We start from the raw sequence: 18,324 nt of genomic DNA on the forward strand, positions 1-18,324 counted from the left end.
TTCCAGAGGCTGTTCCCTACCTCACTTCCTGTGTCTCACAAATGCCAATGGTTGGCTCTAGCTTGGCTTAGGACAGCCCAGGTGGGCAGTTAGTTATTTCTGATTTGTCATTGACTAGCACATGCCCGTGTAGTGTGGGTGTGCACAATTTTTGGGTGCTAGACCAAGATGGAGACTTTTAAAATTCACAATCCCCCCTGATGATGATTGGGAGACTAGTCTCCCCAATTGATCACTAAACATAAGCATACTGCACCCCAAAAATTTCTAACTATAAGTATACAAAAATTTTTTCCACTAAGAGGAAAATTATAATAGTTGTAAATATGGGGAAATAGAGGAGAGAGAAAGACAGCAAACCAATGTTTTGCTGGGAGCATTGACAAAAGCCAATTAGGGGGCAGTCCCCTTTGGCATAAGCGTGTACATTCAAAAAATGTTCAATCAACCACACCCCAAGGTTCATTCTGGATCTTCCTGTAGTGAAAAGGTTTAGATATCTTTCTGCAAACAGTTCATTCTCTGGATTCAGTTAGTTAGCAAGCTTCTTCTCTGAAGATTTCTCTCTCGAACAAAATTTAAATCTTGGATTTGATGAAATACAATCCCCCCTGAAGAAAGTGTTGAAAAAACACTGAGTCCAGCTGAGGATTCAAGTTTTAGTTGTGGGGGTGTGTGAGTTAATCCAAAAGAAAAACAAAACAAAATGAAAATAACTCAAAATCAAAAGAAAAAAAGGGAAAAAATTAAGGGAAAAATATAGACCCTATATATATATATATATATATATATATATATATATATATATACATATATTTATATTAAAGAAGAATTCAAAATCAGTATCAAAAATCAAAAAATCTATGTATACAAAATTTGAGAAAGCAAGAATAAAAAAAAATTTTTTTTTTCCTCCACAGGCCCCTGTATTAGGGTCCAGTTAAGTAATTTCTAATCCCACAAGTCTGTAGGACAGAATGCAGCATATTTTACTTCCCCATTTGCAGCCAAGGCTACAGGAAGTTGCCATACTATAGGAGAGAAAAAAGAGGACCAGATTCTTATTTTATATCTAGGGAAGTGTCATCCCCTCGTCTGATTTTACCTTCGTTCTCAGGAATGGATGGAGCCAGGATGGTAGCCAACCTTTGGTACTTGTCTATAGGTACTTTCACGAAGAGTGTGGATACAGGGAAGGCCTACATGTTAACCTCTGTCAAGTGTCGCAACCCCGAGTCTCACACTAGGTTCAAGTCCTTAGTATTGGCTTAGAAATGCATTAATTCTACCTGGATTGGTCTTTGATTTTTAGACCTGTGAGCTCTTTTGGCATTATCCAGGTTATCTCTGTGCTCCTTTTTTGATCTCATGCCTAGAATCAGACACAAACATTAATCATAGTCCCACAACAATTATCAATAAATGGCAGGTTCCCATAGTCTAAAGCTGTTTGGGTGTGTATTAATAATAACAGCAAGTATATATATTTAAACTAATATTGTAGAATAAAAATTAATATTGATCATATGTACCTTAAGTACATAGAAATGAGAAAAAGGGAAAAAATAAAATGATGTAAAAATAATAATAATAATAAAATAAGGAAAAGAGAAAAAAGGAAAAAAGGAAAAATTAAATTTAGGAATTCAATGTGTCAAAAGCAGAATAAAACAGTTCCACTTGTCAATGGGTAGTTATCTCCAATGCATGTATAGGATACAGTCAATCAGTCTCAACAGAAGATGCTCTCTTTACATGAGAACAGTGAATCCAAGAGTCCTTTTCTCCAACCTTTATAGATGTTGGAGTAGTTAACAATATTTGGAATGGTCCTTCCCAGGAAGGCTGGGTTGCTCCTGTACGCTGGAAGTTCTTTATATACACGTTGTCTCCTGGGTTCAGGTCGTGAAGTGAAAAGTCTAGTGGTCCAGCTTGTACTGCAGCTCTGGATTCATGTAGCTGATGCAGTTTGTGCTGTAATTCCTGTATATAGGAAGCAATAGTAGTATCTCCCCCTAATAGATATGTATAAGCCAGGGAGAAAGGCTTAGCCTGTATAGGCGGATGTCCAAAAAGCATCTCAAATGGTGAAATATGTAAGTCTCCTCTAGGCCTACTTCTAAGATGAAATAGGGCCAAAGGGAGAATTTCAGGCCATTTTAAATGGGTCTCAGTGCATAATTTGCCAATCATAGTTTTAAGTTCTTTGTTCATCCTCTCAACTTGGCCTGAACTCTGGGGATGATATGGAACATGGAATTTTGGAGTTATCCCCAAGCAAGAATATATCTGGTTTAGAACAGAATCAGTAAAATGACTCCCCCTATCGGAATCAATACGTGCTGGTAGGCCAAAGCGAGGAATAATTTCTTTTAAAAGCACCTTAGCAACAAAAGCTGCTGTGGCTCGGGCTGTAGGAAATGCTTCCGGCCATCTGGTCAGTTGGTCTACTATGACCAAACAAAATTTATATTGTCCAGCCTTTGGCATCGTTATAAAATCTATCTGCAGGTGCTCAAAAGGTGTGTAAGCCAGAGGACTTCCACCAAAGGCTTTGCCACAAAAGGCATGTTGGTTATATGCCTGGCAGGTACAGCAGGATGAACACACTTTAGAGGCTATGGTAGTTATACCAGGGGCTATCCATACTCTCTTAACAGAGTCCACGATGCCCTGGGTACCAAAGTGGCCATTATTATGAACAGATTGGCAAATTTGGTGATAGAAACTTCTAGGGAGCAGGGGTTTTCCTTCAGATGACACCCAGACTCCATTGATCTGTTTTGCTTTGAATTTCTGTTTCCATTTTTCCACTTCCTTCTCATCATAGGAAAGTGATAAATTTGAGTCATCAGTAGTTGTTAATATTAAAAGTAATTCAGGCCCTTCTATGGCTGCTAGCTTTGCAGCAGCATCTGCTCGGTCATTTCCCCTAGAGACAGGGTCGGTGCCACCTGTATGGGCTGAGCAATGAACTACATCTAGGGCTTCAGGCAGCTGAAGAGCAGAAAGGACTTCATTAATAATTTCAGCATTAGCTATGGATTTTCCAGCTGAGGTTAAAAATCCTCTCTGGAGCCATAGCATCCCGACTGAGTGACAAATGCCAAAAGCATATCTAGAATCCGTATAAATTGTTGCCTTTTTATCCTTGGCAATTATACAGGCATGTTTCAGAGCTATGAGTTCTGCTCCTTGAGCGCTAATGTTAGAGGGCAATGAGGCTGACCACTCAGTGGCAAATTCTGAGACTACGGCAGCTCCACTATAGCGTATACCATCCCTCATGAAAGAAGAACCATCAGTAAATAAGATCAGGTCTGAGTTCTTTAAGGGAGTGTCCAAGAGATCATCTCGAGGCTTTTCTGCCATGGACACTAGTGTTTCACAACTGTGTAATGGTTCTCCTGAAGTTGGTAAGTCTGGAAGCAGGGTGGCAGGATTAAGCGTTGAACAGCGTTTCAAAGTAATGTTTTCATTATTTAGCAAGGTTATTTCATATCTTGTAATTCGCTGATCAGAAAATGCCTGTGTTCTCTGTCTTAGCAATAATGCTTCTACCTCATGTGGACACATAATTGTCAATGGGCATCCTAATACTAGATCAACGTTTTTTGTCACTAGTAAAGCAGTAGCAGCCACTCCTCTAAGGCATGGTGGTGCTCCTGAAGCTATTGGGTCCAGCTGGGCTGAATAATAAGCAACTGGACGCTGAGAAGGCCCCAGAGTCTGAGTTAAAACGCCTGAGGCTACTCCTCTTTGCTCATGTACATACAAAGTAAATGGCTTGTTGTAATTTGGGATGCCTAGAGCAGGAGCAGATAGGATAGCCTTTTTTAGCTCTGATAGAGCTGACATGTGTTCAGGCTCTAATTTGAGGGGTTCAGGGACTACATCCCTTGTTAGTGCTATAAGAGGTTTAGTAATTTCCCCATAGCAAGAAATCCATTGTCTGCAAAACCCTGTTGCTCCCAGAATTGCTCTTAACTGTTTTTTAGTAGTAGGAGCACTCAATTTTTGAATATTCTCAATTCGCTTGGGAAAAATACAGCGGGCACCAGCTGTCAGAATGAACCCCAAATATTCTACTTTGGGGAGACACCACTGAACTTTATCCTTCGAGATCTTATGACCTCTTTTGTGCAATTCCAAAAGAAGGTGTTTACTATCTTCCTGACATGCTTCTGTATCCACGGAAGCCAAGAGTAGGTCATCTACATATTTTATTAATTTGCTGTTTTTAAATTTTATATTATCTGTATCTTGTCCCAAAATTTGTGCAAATAAGGTCGGACTTTCTACATAACCCTGGGGCAGACGACTCCAGGAATATTGTATGCCATTCCAAGTGAAAGCAAAAATATGCCTCGAGTTCTCATGTATGGGTATAGAGAAGAAGGCTGAGCACATGTCTACTACTGTAAAGTATGTAGCTGTGCTAAGAATAGAAGAAATAATAGTATTGATATTGGGAACTATGGAGTGTCTCTTTATAACGTGATTGTTCACAGCCCTCAAATCCTGTACGAATCTATAGAGGTGTTTGCCATCGGGCCCCCTTTTTGGTTTTTTAACGGGGAGGATGGGTGTGTTGTATTCAGATTTACAAGGGAAAATTATTCCTTGGTCAATTAAAGAATTTATTATTGGGTAATGCCCTCCATTGCCTCCTTGGAAAGAGGATACTGAGGAATGCAAGGAGGTGGGCTGGATTTAGTTTTTATTTGCACGGGAGTAGCTGATTTAAGTAAGCCTACATCAGTAGAAGATGTGGCCCAAAGAGACTCTGGTATATCTGTAGGTATTTCAAAGGTGGAAGGCTCCTTTGCCTCCTGGCTCTCTGAGAGAAATACAGGGAGTAAATTTAAGGTTTCCTCGGGCACTTCTAAAGAGAGGGAGCCATCTGGGGCGCACATTATTGTGGCTTGTAATTTGCATAGTAAATCTCTCCCCAGCAAATTTGTGGGGGATCCAGGCATTAAAAGAAAAGAGTGTTTAACAGTTAGGGGTCCCACACGTACCATGCGAGGAGAAAGTTTTGGGACCTTTAATGGTTTTCCTGAAACACCTACTACATTTAAAGAGCCAATAGAATCACATTTCTCATCTGGTTTGCTTACTAGAACTGACCTAGATGCTCCAGTGTCTAGAAGACAGTCATAGTATGAATTTCCTACCTTTAAAGTGACATGAGGTTCCTTACTGTTCTGGGGGGAATATATAGGGATTACTGGCATTAAAATATCAGGGTCTGGAAAATCAAAGGTCTCATTCTTTGATTCCAAGGCCCTCACCCCCCCTTCACACCTTCATAAAGATGCTTGGGCAGTTTTTTGGGACCCTCCACGCTGTTGGGGTTGTTCACCCTGAGTGTAGCGTGGTCGAGCTCCATTTCTTATATATTGTTGTTGGGCATTTTTGGGGGTAGTATCATTTTCTGTATTTTGAGCACCGTCATTTTGATTGGCATTGTGGTTCCTATAGTTATTATTCCTAAAGGTGTTATTATTTCTTGTTTCCCGTAGCCTGCTCCTACAGACTATCATTGCATGGCCTCTCTTCCCACAGAAGAGGCATATTAAGGGGTTTGTTAATGATCTATCTGTGGATTCCTGCAAAGGGGCCATGGTCTCTCCCTTACTTTTCAATTGTTCCTTTAAAATTTCAATTTCTTTTTCTAAGTCTGACACTGATTTATTGTGTGTCTCAGGTTTTTTTGTACGATTCTTATAGGCATATGCTGCTACTTTCCTCAGTTCTTCAAGGTTCATAGACTCCCAGTTGGGACAGCTGGTTTCAAAGTAGTCTTTTACTGCTGAACAAGAATTCCTAACGAATTGTCTGCGTATATGTTTAATGTCTTTTTCTCTGGACAAATCAAGGTCCATATATGTACTTCCTACGTCAATAAGTCTGTCCATAAAGTGGGAGGGGGTCTCATCAATTTCCTGTCAGGATTGTTCAAATTTTTCCCATGCATCAGGGCTATCAGAGCAGTCTCTCATGGCTTTTAATAATGCTTCTCTGGCCAGGAACAGTTTTGTGTAATCCTGTATAATATTGGGGTTCCAGTGTGGATCTACAGTTGGCCAGTGATGAGCTCCTCTACCACTTTTCTTATTAGCTAGAGAGATGACATTATTTTTCTCTCTCTTTGTCAGAAATGTATCTAACAAATTCTCCACATCCAACCAAGAAGGGTCAAAGTTTCTGAATATATTTTCTAATTTTTCTATAACCAACATTGGTTCTGACTCAAATGATTGAACATTGTGCTTGAATTTTTCTAAATCATCAGGTTTAAAAGGTGTATAGTGTCTTACAGACACCAAGTTCCCTTCTTTATTAAAGGTGGGTACTTCCCTCAATGGAAATAAACTTCTGTCTAAACTATCTGGTGTTACTGTTTCTAGGCTACTTGCTCCATTTTCAATGTTAGGATTATTGGCTGTTGGAGCATGGGGGTTGGAGATTAGAGCATGAGTGGAGGGAAGGGCAGGGGGAAGGGCTGGGACAGGAACAGGGGGTGGGGCTGGAGCATGAGCATGGGTGGGGGGAAGGGCAGAGAGAGGGGCTGGGGCAGGAACAGGGGGTGGGGCTAGAGCATGAGCATGGGTAGGGGGAAGGGCAGGGGGAGGATCCGGGGCTGAGGAGGCAGGGTAAGAGGCATGAATGGAAGGAGGAACCAGGGTGGGAGGGGCAAGAATGGCAGGGGGAGGGGCTGGGTGGTCAGGATGGGGAGGAGCTGGTTGGTGTGAAGGAGCTTCTATTTGAGCCAAATCGTTTTGGGCAGGGTTGGTCAGGGAATCTGATAATGATGGGGGACGGAGAGTTAAATCACTCCTATTGTGGGATGTTTTTAACTCCCTATCAATGTTTTGCAGGAAGGTTCTTATCTCTCTCCATTTTTCCTCCCTAATTTCTTCCAGGGAAGTTTTTACCTCTCCCCATCTTCCCTCCCTAATTTCAGCCAGGGAAGTTTTTATCTCTCCCCATGTTTTCTCCCTACCTTCATCCCGTTCCACCAATTGTTGATAAATAAGAGTAATTTCTTTTTTAATTTGTTCAATACAAGCATTTTGGTCCCGAATTCTTTGATCAGTGATAGTATTCAATTCTTTATGTTGCTGATCAATAAATGTGTGCAGTTCTGTAATTCTCTGATCAGTTATAATATTCTGTTCCCTAATTCTTTGGGTAATATTATTCTGTTCCCTAATTTGCTCCCCAATAAAAGTGTGGAGTTCCCTAATACGTTGATCAGTGATATTATATTGCTCATTAATTTGTAGATCAATAAAAGTGTGTAATTCCTTAATTTGTTTAGTAATAGAAGGAACAAGGGAGTTTTCTCTCTTAGAGGTTAGGTATATTATTGTAAGTACAACAATTACAATCCCAAGGAAGATGAATGTAAGGGTCACGAAGAGGTTTATAGTTTCTGAAAAATACCATCCTAGAGGAACACCTACTAAAAATCCAATGTACTTGGTCATTAAACTTATAAGCCAATTTCGAAGCAAAGCAGACAGTGGTTGTAGCCACATTTTTCTTCTTTGAGTCAATTACTAGGTTGCCTGTAACTTTTTTTTTTACTTTTTTTTTTTACAGTAGGTGGCTCCCTAGTCTACAACCCTATACAGGCTAAGGACCTATTGTGTTGTAAATTCTCCTTATTAAGCTTCTGGGAGGGGTTACCAAAACCCTCATGCAGGAAGGTAGAAGCTATGAAAGGGCTGATTAGGAGTGAATAGACCATAAACAAAAGGTAGAGCTAAACCTCCTTCTTTTACAAAGTGTGTATATGGGAGGGTCCCAGCATTCTTCCTTAGCCCTCAGGCTAAAACCACTAGGACCATGTGCTATCTTCCTTGAGCAAAGCCCACTTAAATTTTTAAGACTAGAAAGGCCAGGAAACAGAAAAAAATGGGTTTTAAGTTAGCTCCCTAGCTGTATTCAGCTGGTTTTTTTTTTTTTTTGCTTTTTTGCGGGCTAGGAGCTCCTAGGAGCTCCTTCTCCTGAGGTTCCTCATTGCTAATCAGTTGATTAGGTAAGCCTGGCCTGCCTCTCAATCTACTGAGCCACCTCCTTAAAGTAAAAGGAGACGGAAATGAGAGACAAAGAGGAGAAGGAAAAAAAATCCTGTTGACCCCAATTTAACTTAAGGAGAAAAGGGAAGATAGAAAAAAAGGTGTTTTATACTCACCTGTTCTGGCAGCTGTGTCTTTAAGCCAAGGTATTTGGTAAAAGGACTGACGGAGTGAGTAATAAGTGGGGTGAAAAGGCAAGAAAATTCAGGAAATTTATTGAGGTTCTAGAAACCTTCGAAGCACTAAAGCAGGGCCAAGAGCCAGAGGGGGTAGCCGGGGTGGGACTTCTCCCAGGTGATTAGTAAGGAGATCAGAAGCCTGATATAGTTCTTTGTCCCTTCGTGGTCGCCAACTGTAATGGTAGAAATTTTAGGCTTCTGGGATAGGTTATGAGCACTGTAATGGTTAAAAATGTGGCTACAGGATTTATGTAATATTAAACAATGGCCGCCAAGGAATTTACTTATGAAATTCCTAAAATGAAACACTCAAGTCAGAATGAAGTTTATGGAGGTTTAATCACACTGGGAGTAGGGAAAGGAGGGGGAGAGAAGGAGAGAAGAGAAAAGGGAAAGGAGCTACTCAACCTCTGACCAAGGCAGAGGGAGTTTTAGGCCCAAAGGGCCAAGGTGGAAAGAATCAGTCCTTAACTCATGTGAGTGATCTGAAGGAAAGCTGTCTGCGGGCGTCCTCCCTGTCCAAGCTCCTAACACCAACTCCCCGTCTTGCTCTCTCCACAGGAAGTGAGCGAATTCCAGAGGCTGTTCCCTACCTCACTTCCTGTGTCTCACAAATGCCAATGGTTGGCTCTAGCTTGGCTTAGGACAGCCCAGGTGGGCAGTTAGTTATTTCTGATTTGTCATTGACTAGCACATGCCCGTGTAGTGTGGGTGTGCACAATTTTTGGGTGCTAGACCAAGATGGAGACTTTTAAAATTCACAAAGGGAAGGGGCTCACCTTTGTGATGGGACCCGAGGAGAGGTAGGAACCGAGAACCAGGGTGGAGAATGAGAGACAGAGACAAATCAGTGTTTGAATAGGCAGGCAAACCTATGATACTCCCCTTGATAGGAAAGTATGAGTACAAAGGAACATAAGGTGGAGGAGGAGATTAAGGTAGGAAATGCAGGCCAAGATGGGTTACAGCCTCAGGGAAGGAGAAGGTCTAGAGAGGGAGAGAGAGACAGTCATTCCTAGAGGAGATTGAAGATCCAAGAGAGAGAGAGAGATTCAAGGTCTCTGCCTCTGTATTTATTGCCTTCCTCTGATTAGGGAAGTATTCTCAAGCACGTAGTAACCACGTTACAAAGCATGGACAATAAGGATTGGATAGTGGGGTGAGAGTAACACCTTTTTGGGTGTGTAGATTATAAATTCCCAGCAAGTGCTCTGAACATGTTACTGAGCTTGTCTTAGACAACAGGCCGCGTGGTCAGGTCAAGGTTACCTTCACAAACCTTATCAGTAAAACCTTATGCTTGGAGACACAGTCACCATACAGTCATTTATGATTCATAGATGTGAATATGCTTGGCATGCTACATGGTTTATCAGCGTATTACAGCAATGAATGATACTGAAGACTTTCTGTGGGAAGAATAAAAGCTTTAGGTCTGTGCAGTTATCTAGGGAAGCTGAGAGCCAAGCAGAGCAGCTGGGCTCACTGGGACTGGGGAGTCTACAGCTGCCCTGAGGAGATCCCAGGAAAACAAACTGGGCATGTTCAGGTCCTGTTGGATCCTTTGAAGATTGAGTCCAACTAGAAGCTGCCCAAACCATTGTGGCCCAGAAAGGTTCCTGTGACCCAAGTGGTAGGAAAGTTCTGGAGGATTCAGGAAATTCTCTCCTCTGAAGCTGGTCCTGAAGTTGGAACTTTGAGTCAAAGGCTCCAAACCTTTGTTACCAAACACATTGCGTGTTCCTTAACATCCTCTGTACCTTCTGCCTTGCTAATGACCTGCTGCTTATCTGTCAGAAACCCACAGAACACAGTGCTGGACGCCTCTATGGGACCTTTGCTGGGTGGGGTGACATCTCCAGCTGTCATTGACCACAATTAGGTTTGGATCTTCAGGTCAGAATTATGGCCGGGACATTTCTTTATAGTTTGTCAATGTGAGATTGAGGAAAGGATTCAGGATTCTGAGATCCCTCAGGAAGAAGTTCTGGAGATGCTCAACAGCTTTTCTTTTAGGGAGCTCTTTGTTTTCTGACTCCCCATTAAAGACCCACGTTGAGCTGAGCTGTGCCCCATCTCACGAGGGTGATGTTTCTTGTGGGCTATTTTGTGTGGTCTGGTCTTGTCAGGGTGTAGTGTGGTTACTGTCCTTTTCTTTACAATTTCTAGTGAGCCAAGAGCACAGTCACAGAGAGAGGCCCACAGGGCTGATCTTGTGCCCCCACCAGAGTTGGGTGGTCTCTGGCTGTACCCGGGTTCTTTCTATTCCTTCTCAGAGGAGAAAACTTCTGCAGGACCTTCTCCAAGTGTGTCAAGTGTTTGTTTTCATGAGCTGGAAATCATTTGCCTTTGAGGGAAGATTAAAGTTGTTCATTTGATAACGTTGCCTCAAAAGAAGTCTAAATTTCATGTCATTCTTAACTAGCTATTCCAAAGGATTTGCCTTTCTTGAGTAGAAAATTAAATTTGTTTTAACCACAGGCTACATGGATATAAATACTTTCAAATGTTTAGAAACGATAAGCTAGCTTTATGATCCAGTTCTGTTAGAAATCTGTTGTATATACATTTCTAAATAATTTCTGTTAAAGAACAGGAAAGAAACCTTAAGTGAATCTCTGCTACTGAGCTGTGAAACTTGTAATAAATTTGAGACACAAAACAACTGTTTGGATAAAATACCTCACATAAAGTGATTAAATCCGGGGCAGAATGCGTTGAAATGCCCTCCCACAGGGCCTAAAAATCACAAAACTGCATCATCTTTTTCAAGTTCTTCCTTCCACATACCAAAAGGCAGAGCCCACGTTCAGTTCTTCAGTCTAACTTAAAGAAATTGTCCTCAAAATAGTCCCCCTCCCACCCGAAAAAAAGGAGAGAAGATTGCAGCAGATGATCAAGTTCAGTGATTTTGTCCAAAAGAACCGTTTTGGTGAAAAGCTGCTGCTTTTGTTCTGTGTCCTGAAGAGGAGCTTAAGAGACAGGAATAGCAGGAGAAAGGAATCGCAGTGGTGGTGCCGGCTTAACCAATGAGAGGGAATGAAGGGAATGCGCTCATTTACTATAGTTTTTGTGCTTGGTACCAGTGAGGGAGGCCTGAGCAGGAATCTGCCAGGCCTTGGAAGTTAATATGTTAAGGGCCCAGCAGCAGTAGGTCCCAGATAAGAACTTGGGGGCCATAAATGCTGGCAAACATTCCAACAATGGGATGTACCAGATAGGGATTGGGGGGCCATGAATGCTGGAGGGTATATTAATCCCAGCATCCACAAAGCCCATAGGAACTCTCTTGGCGGAGCTCCCCAGTGTGGTGTGCACCAGTTCAATAAACCACCCTCTTGCTAATTGCATTGTCTATTGGTCTTCCGTGGTGGTGGGCGAAAACCCGGACCCTAACACCAGCATGGTTGAGTACATCTCTCTGATTCATTACTCTTGGCATCTTTCTGGTCTGATTAGCCAAAACATTAGAATGAATAAGCACAGAAAGAATACCTGCAGGCCACATTTAGAAAAAGACTAGAAACAAGACAAACATAGCAATATATTAAAATATATTAGAAATGAAAAAACACCCAGAGAACAATTCCGATAGCCAGGGCAGAAATGCTTGATTTCTCCATTTCTAACTGGTGTTTATTTCAAAATTAGAATGTGTGTTTGTCCTTTGGAAGTAACATGTTAGATCCTGTCGGTCACCCCCCCATTCCCCAGCTCCTCCCACTGAGGCCCTCCTGTGGCCAGGGGGGAAGGGCTGTCAGCAGGGCATGTGGGGGAGAAGCTCAGGGCCTGCCCTGGAGCTGCCTTTGCTGTGAGGACAGAACAAGGTGCTGGATGTGCTCAGCAGCACCTGCCCCGCCCCAGGCCCTCCCCCACTTCTCACTGTCTAATAAGGCCCAAAGGCCTGGCAAGGCTGACCCCCTGCCTGACCCAGGAAGCAGCCCATGGCGGGTCCTCAGGCCTGGAGGAGGAGCCTGGCTGGAGCCCTTCTCAGCTGACCTTCCAGCCCTGCCTGCAAGCAGTGAGGGCGCCCCTGGAGGTCTGGCAGGGACCCAGCTCTGAGTTCTGCTGGATTCCGGCCTGGCCCGGGAGGGGCTGCACTCACCTGGGAGGGGGGCCTCGGGGTCCCGGGGGCCATTCCTCTGGCTGCGGGCTCTCTGCAGGGCCACCCTGGGGTCCTTCAGGGGGTGGCAGCCCGAGGGGGAGAGACTTCCTCTGGGTGCACCTGGGGGGCAGGGAGCGGCGCGGGCTCCCGAGGGCTCCCAGGCTCTTCCCTGGCCTCAGGGGGGCACATGGAGCCTTAGGCTGGAGAGGGCTTGGGACTGGCCACGAGGAAGCCCCGCCCCGTCTGCCGCCACTCAGAAGCTGCACCCGGTGGATTGAATGGGAGGGGTGGAGAGGGATCCGGCACCAGGCGGGGGTACGGAAGAGCCTGCTGGCATTTCTTCAGTGCCCGAGATCTGGGCTCCTCCTGGGGTATGTGGGCCCGGGCACCCCCTACCCTGCTGCGCCTTGACCAGGCTCACTCTGGCGGCTTCTCCCCTTGGCCTGTTGTGACCTGTATGGCCCGCTGGGGGAAAGGCCCCGACTAGCTCCTCCCCGCAGCTGCCTCCTAGCTCCGTGCCCTTCTGTCCCATAGCGGAAGGCAAAGCCCATCCATGGCTCCGGGTTCCGTGTTTGAGCCTTTTCTGGGGTGCTTTAGAGTGAGGGACAGACTGGGAGACACATACTGAAAAGCCCCTCCCCCACCATTTTTAAAGGGACCCCGGTCTCTGGGCCCGCCTCTCCTGTTGCACATGCGCACAAGCTCAGAAACCCGGAATTGGCCCACCCGCGTCTCCCTAGGAGCTCCGTACACTCTCCGCTGTCCAGGCGGGGAGGACGCACCTGCGCACTGATGCCGTCACCTCGCCTTCCCCCTTCCACTCCGAAAAGGTTCAAAAGTCACAGCTGTGAGCCTTCCAGGAGCTGAGACTGCCAACGTGAGATTGCCAGAAAGCGTTGATACCATTCTTTGTGGCACGTCAGAACCCCGGCATTCTGGGAAATGGAGGCTGGCCTGGGCTGCTGGGCTTAGAGCGCAGGTGAGGGGGAGGGGGTTGTGTTGCCGCCTTCTCCTCCCCCACCCCTGCCCTGATTCTGCTATAGCCTGGTAGCTGCCTCAGGTGAGAGCCTGGCACACGGCACGCGCGGAACAAGCGTCTACTGATTGGTTCATTGACTGATGGATCGATGGATCTGTGCTCCCCACGGCCTGGGGAGGTGGGGCTGGGATCCCCGCTTAGGGAACACACGCTGCCAGACCCTGCCCTTTACAGTCCAGCACACCGCCCCAGCCGGCCAGATGCTGCTACACATGCGCACAGGCTCTCGCCCACACTCCCAGGGTCCTTCCCAGCCCCAGCACTTCGGGAGCAGAGAGTCTCAGCTGCCAGAGTAAGGAGCCCCGGCCTGACCCCGGCCACCCAAGGTCCAAGAAGCGCAGCAGAGACCCTTCTAGGAGCTGAGACCACTCAAGAGAGATTCCCAGCATGCCCTGAGACTACCAACGGAAGGAAAAGGGAAGGCTGGGGAGGAGTCGGGGAACCGGCATTCTGGGAAATGGAGTCTCCCACTGTAGAGAGCCAAGACTTTCATGATGTCATGACAGGGGCATTCTGGGAAATGGAGTCGTCCTACTTGGGCCCCTTGGTGTAGAGGGCTGGTGGGGGACGTGTATATCGGAATTGTACCCCATCCTGGGGGCTGCAGCCCTTTTCTCCCACCCCCATTTTGTCTTCCTGCCCTGCCGGCTGCTTTCTTCTTAGCCCAGAATCTGCCTCAGGATGCAGCCTGGCACACAGCAGGTGCCTAATAAGTGTCTCTTGACTGGCTGATCAATCCATGGGTCTCTGCTCCCCAAGGCCTGCGGAGGGGGCCTAGGATCCCCCCTGCTGATGGCATGGGCATCGTAGCCCCAAACTCAGGCAAAGTGTAAGCAGGGCAGTCCTGGGCTCCTTTCTGTGAGAGCATCTGACAACTCCTGAGAGGACTCTCCTCCTTGGACCCTCCTTTAGATTTGAGATGGGCAGAGAGAAGCACCTCCAGGCTGCACCTCGCCTCCGTCAGACTGTGTCTCAGATATCCATCTGCCCCCTAAACTATGTAATAATTAAAATAGTGGAAGACAAACTGTGGCCAATAAAAGAGTGGTTGGTTAAAATTGTGACCAAAGAAAAATATGGTTTCAAGACATTGTCTTGTTTTAAATCAAATATAAGGTGGTCGCCAGGGGAAAATTTCCAATTATTCAATATACCCAAGTCAGTTGGGTTTTATAGAGATTTTGATTAATACAAATGAGGAATTAAAGAAAGGGAGAGAGAGAAAGAAAAGGAAATCATGAGAAAAAAGATAGGTTGGCCCAGGCCAGCCCAGGCCCAAGCCCTAAAGAGAGAGATCAGTCAGTCTTTTATCCACTTACCACAAGATTTGTCCAAGCAAGGATTCTAGTGTTCAGAGAGACACCAGTTCAGCTTTGGCCAGCTGCCATTGAAAGGGAACTGGGCCGACTAGGCCCACGAACCCAACATAGATAAGCACCCCCTCTAAACCCACACACCCTGAGTGATGGACACCTTGACCTCCCCACCCCACATGATAACCACCTTGATCCCTCCACCTTGTGTGATAACCACATGGACCCTTGGTAAGCTCCAAGGGTATATAAGCCTGCCTTAAATTTGCTTTGGGGAGGACCTGCCTTGGGCTCCTCCCCACGCGTGTGTAACTGTGTTACAATAAACCACCTCTCTGTGCGGATTGCAGCGTCTGTTCCGTTCCTTTGGCCCCTAAACGGACCCTAACACCATCTCCAGAGAGAGTTCCTCTGAGACTCCCTGGGACTGTCCTGAGACTCAACTTTTCATCTCCTTTTAAAGGGAATTTTCTCCTATGTCACCTCCCCTAAGTTCTCACGTCTACCAATCACAATAGAAGTTTTCCAAAGGACAGACCATTCTTAATTCACACCTGAGTAGACTAAACTTTTGATTAAGTTCACACCAGAAAACCTCTGAGTAAGTTCTCACTTCTTTGCTCCTTGTAAGTGCACAAGTTGCCTGACCTTTATAGGTACTTAGCACCCTTTTGTATTAGATCTAAAAATAGGCACAGCTTAAGAACTTTTGCCTTACTATAAGTATGGGTTTAAGTATTTTTCATTGTTCAGCCAGGAGTTTCTTCCCCTAAAGTATGCTTAAGTAGGGGTGGAGTAGAGGTCTCACATTCCTGATTTAAGTTCCTTCATTTTTTAAAATAGGGAATGGTCTTAATCAAATCTTATGAAGTAGGGTCTGAGAATTTTTAAGATTCACAACTATGAGGATGACCCTGATGTCTCCAGGCAGAGCCCTGAGTGTTTACCTCCCTGGGGTCATCATGACGGCATCCCGTCTACACTGTAGTAGAGTCTCAAATCCCCAGAACTGATGTCCTCCACCGGACAGCTTTTCCATCCATGCTGTCCTCCCCAGGAGCGGCTCCCCCTCTGGATGTCCACCCTGCTACCCTCCTGGCCATTCCCAACATTACTTTCTAAATTAATAAATTTCTCCTTTTGTTTTTAAGCTAAGTTTCGGGTCTTGCATTTTTGGGAAAGATATCCCTCCTAAACCCCAGGGGTTCAACTTTAGTACCCACAACACTGACAGAAAAGGAAACTGAGGCACAGGGCAGCAGCTGACAACCCAGGACCAGAACCAGACCCCCCTCCCACAGATTGCCCTCTTTCAGAAATCTCTCTGAACATCCTTCTGCTCCTTCTGCTTTCGGGGACCACAGAGGCTCCCCAGAGGAAGGGCAAACCCTCTCCCCAGGTGGAAGAATGGGGTGACTCGGGGCTTCCCTCCTGGGCCTGGAACCCCCAAGATCTGTGCCCAATGGTGGCCTCAGAAACTGCCCAGCAGGGGAAGCCTGGCCAAGGCACTTTCCCAGCATTTACCTCAGTTTTACCCATTGTGAAAACCAGAGAATAAGAGCCTAGGGGATGTAGGGAAGGTGGTCCAGAGAGGATCTGGGGGGAAGCAGATGCTTCCTCATGATCTTCTGGGCCTCTGGGATTCCTTTGCCCTTAGGTCCTGGACTCCAAACCCAAAACGTCTGACCTGGAGGATCATCCCTTGATTTTCCCATGGATTTGTCTCCTTCAGCCCCTACCCCAGTCCACAAGGCCCAAAGACACTTCAGAGGCCTGGGGGAAGCCCAGGAACACCCTCCTGCCCTTTGGGAGGCCACAGAAGGCATCAGCCGCCGCTGAGCCCAGGCTCTGAGCCCTGATGGACAGAGGACAGTCTGGGGGTGTCTGTGTGGCTGTCTGCAGGGCTGCTGGACTCAGGTTGTTCAGGCCAGGCTGCCTCTTCCCCCATCTTTGGGACTTTCTGGGTAGAGGCTGGGAGGCTTTGCCCTCTGCTCCTACAGCCCATTGGACAAGGGAGAAAACTGAGGCAAGCAGGCTGAAGTGACTTGTCCAGGGTCCTGCAGGGGGAGATCTCAGGCCTCCCTGACTCCAGGCCCTGAGCTCTAACAGACACTGAGGGGCTAAAGTGCCTCAGGCAAAGTCCACCCTTGTCCACAACTCCAGGGTATCCCCAGGGGTGGCAAATGATCAGTCAACAAAAATAACAAACCGAAGACAGCTTAATCATAACAGCCATGGGATTGCTTTGCATCTTGACAGCTGCTCCCCCATTCCCAGGCTTGATTTTTATTTTTATACCCATTTTCTTGGCATGCAGATTGCATTCCCTAACACACATGCTGAAAGAGAGATAATTGGAAAAGTGATACATGAACCTTTAACAAATCACTTGAGTAACATTCTATATTTTTGTATTGGGATCACGGACAGAACAAGATAAATGATTTCATCTCAGGTGGCTTACTAGGGAGTTTCCCACTGACAAGTTACTGGTTTGTGAAATGGAGTCACTGAGGTAGACTGAAGCTTGATGTACTTGTACTTACTGTATGGGCCTCTGTGATTGATGTGTGCCGGCTTCATGAGAAAGGTTTGGGCTTGGCCTGTAGCTGCGGTTTTGCTGGGAATTATGTACCTGAGTAAAAGTTAACCCATGATAGTCTTCTTGGGATTGGGTTTGAGGCTCTGATCTTTTTGGTGATGTTTTGGGGAGTTGGGGTGCAGGCACTTTGCTCCTGCATTATTTCTTTTGAGACTAGAGGGATAATAATCCTGTCAATGTCATGTAAGGGGCGTTGATGAAAGAGGTCATGTACTGGGTGGGCAATCACATCTGGCCAAGGACCACTCTGTGGCCTCCCCAGCTACCACTCGAGACTCTGTCTGATGGCTCCCAGCACTAAAAGGCCTGGAAGGGCTTCTCTCCCTGGAGGATTCTTCCTTTGCTGGCCTCAGGCCTGGGGCTGCTGCTCTGAATTCCTCTCTGCTGTCTCTGGGGCTCAAGAGGGGAGAACACATAGGTCTGGGCTGGGCATGGCCTGCCCTCCCCTGGGATGGGGGTGTTGGGGGACCCCTAGGGCCTTCCCAGGACTCCAGCCTCTCCTTCCAGGCTTTGGGCCTGTCTAGGCTGAGCTGGGAGGCAGCCCTAAAGGGAGGCCCAGAGGAGGCCTCTAGGGAGGTGGCTGGACCTGCCTTCAGGGGAGGCAGCAGTGGGGGGGTCCAGCACCCTCTGGGGGGCCCTCCGAGGCCTGCCAGCCCACAGGAGCCCAGGAGGAGCTCTTTCCTGCAGGCATCCCCCAGGCCCGGCCCCCAGAAGCCTGGCTCTGCCCTCCCCCAGCAGGGGCTCCAGGATAGAGCATTCTGCTCCAGCTCAGCCCCGGAGACAGCTGGGAGGAGGGCGGGAATTCCCTGAGGGGTGGATGACAAGCAGGGAGGGGCAGCCCCAAAGCCAGGGTTCCTCCTAACAAAGGCTTCCGGGAAGGGACTCATTGGTGCAGGAAGGGGTGGGGCCTGGGCGTAGGGGAGGGACGTCGCGGCCGGAGCCTAACAGAGGGGCGGGACTCGGTCAAGGAGGCGGTGTCTGGGAGGGCCTTTGCAG

This window comes from Monodelphis domestica, chromosome 3 (assembly GCF_027887165.1).
Source record: "Monodelphis domestica isolate mMonDom1 chromosome 3, mMonDom1.pri, whole genome shotgun sequence".
In the NCBI taxonomy this organism is placed as follows: Eukaryota; Metazoa; Chordata; class Mammalia; order Didelphimorphia; family Didelphidae; genus Monodelphis; species Monodelphis domestica.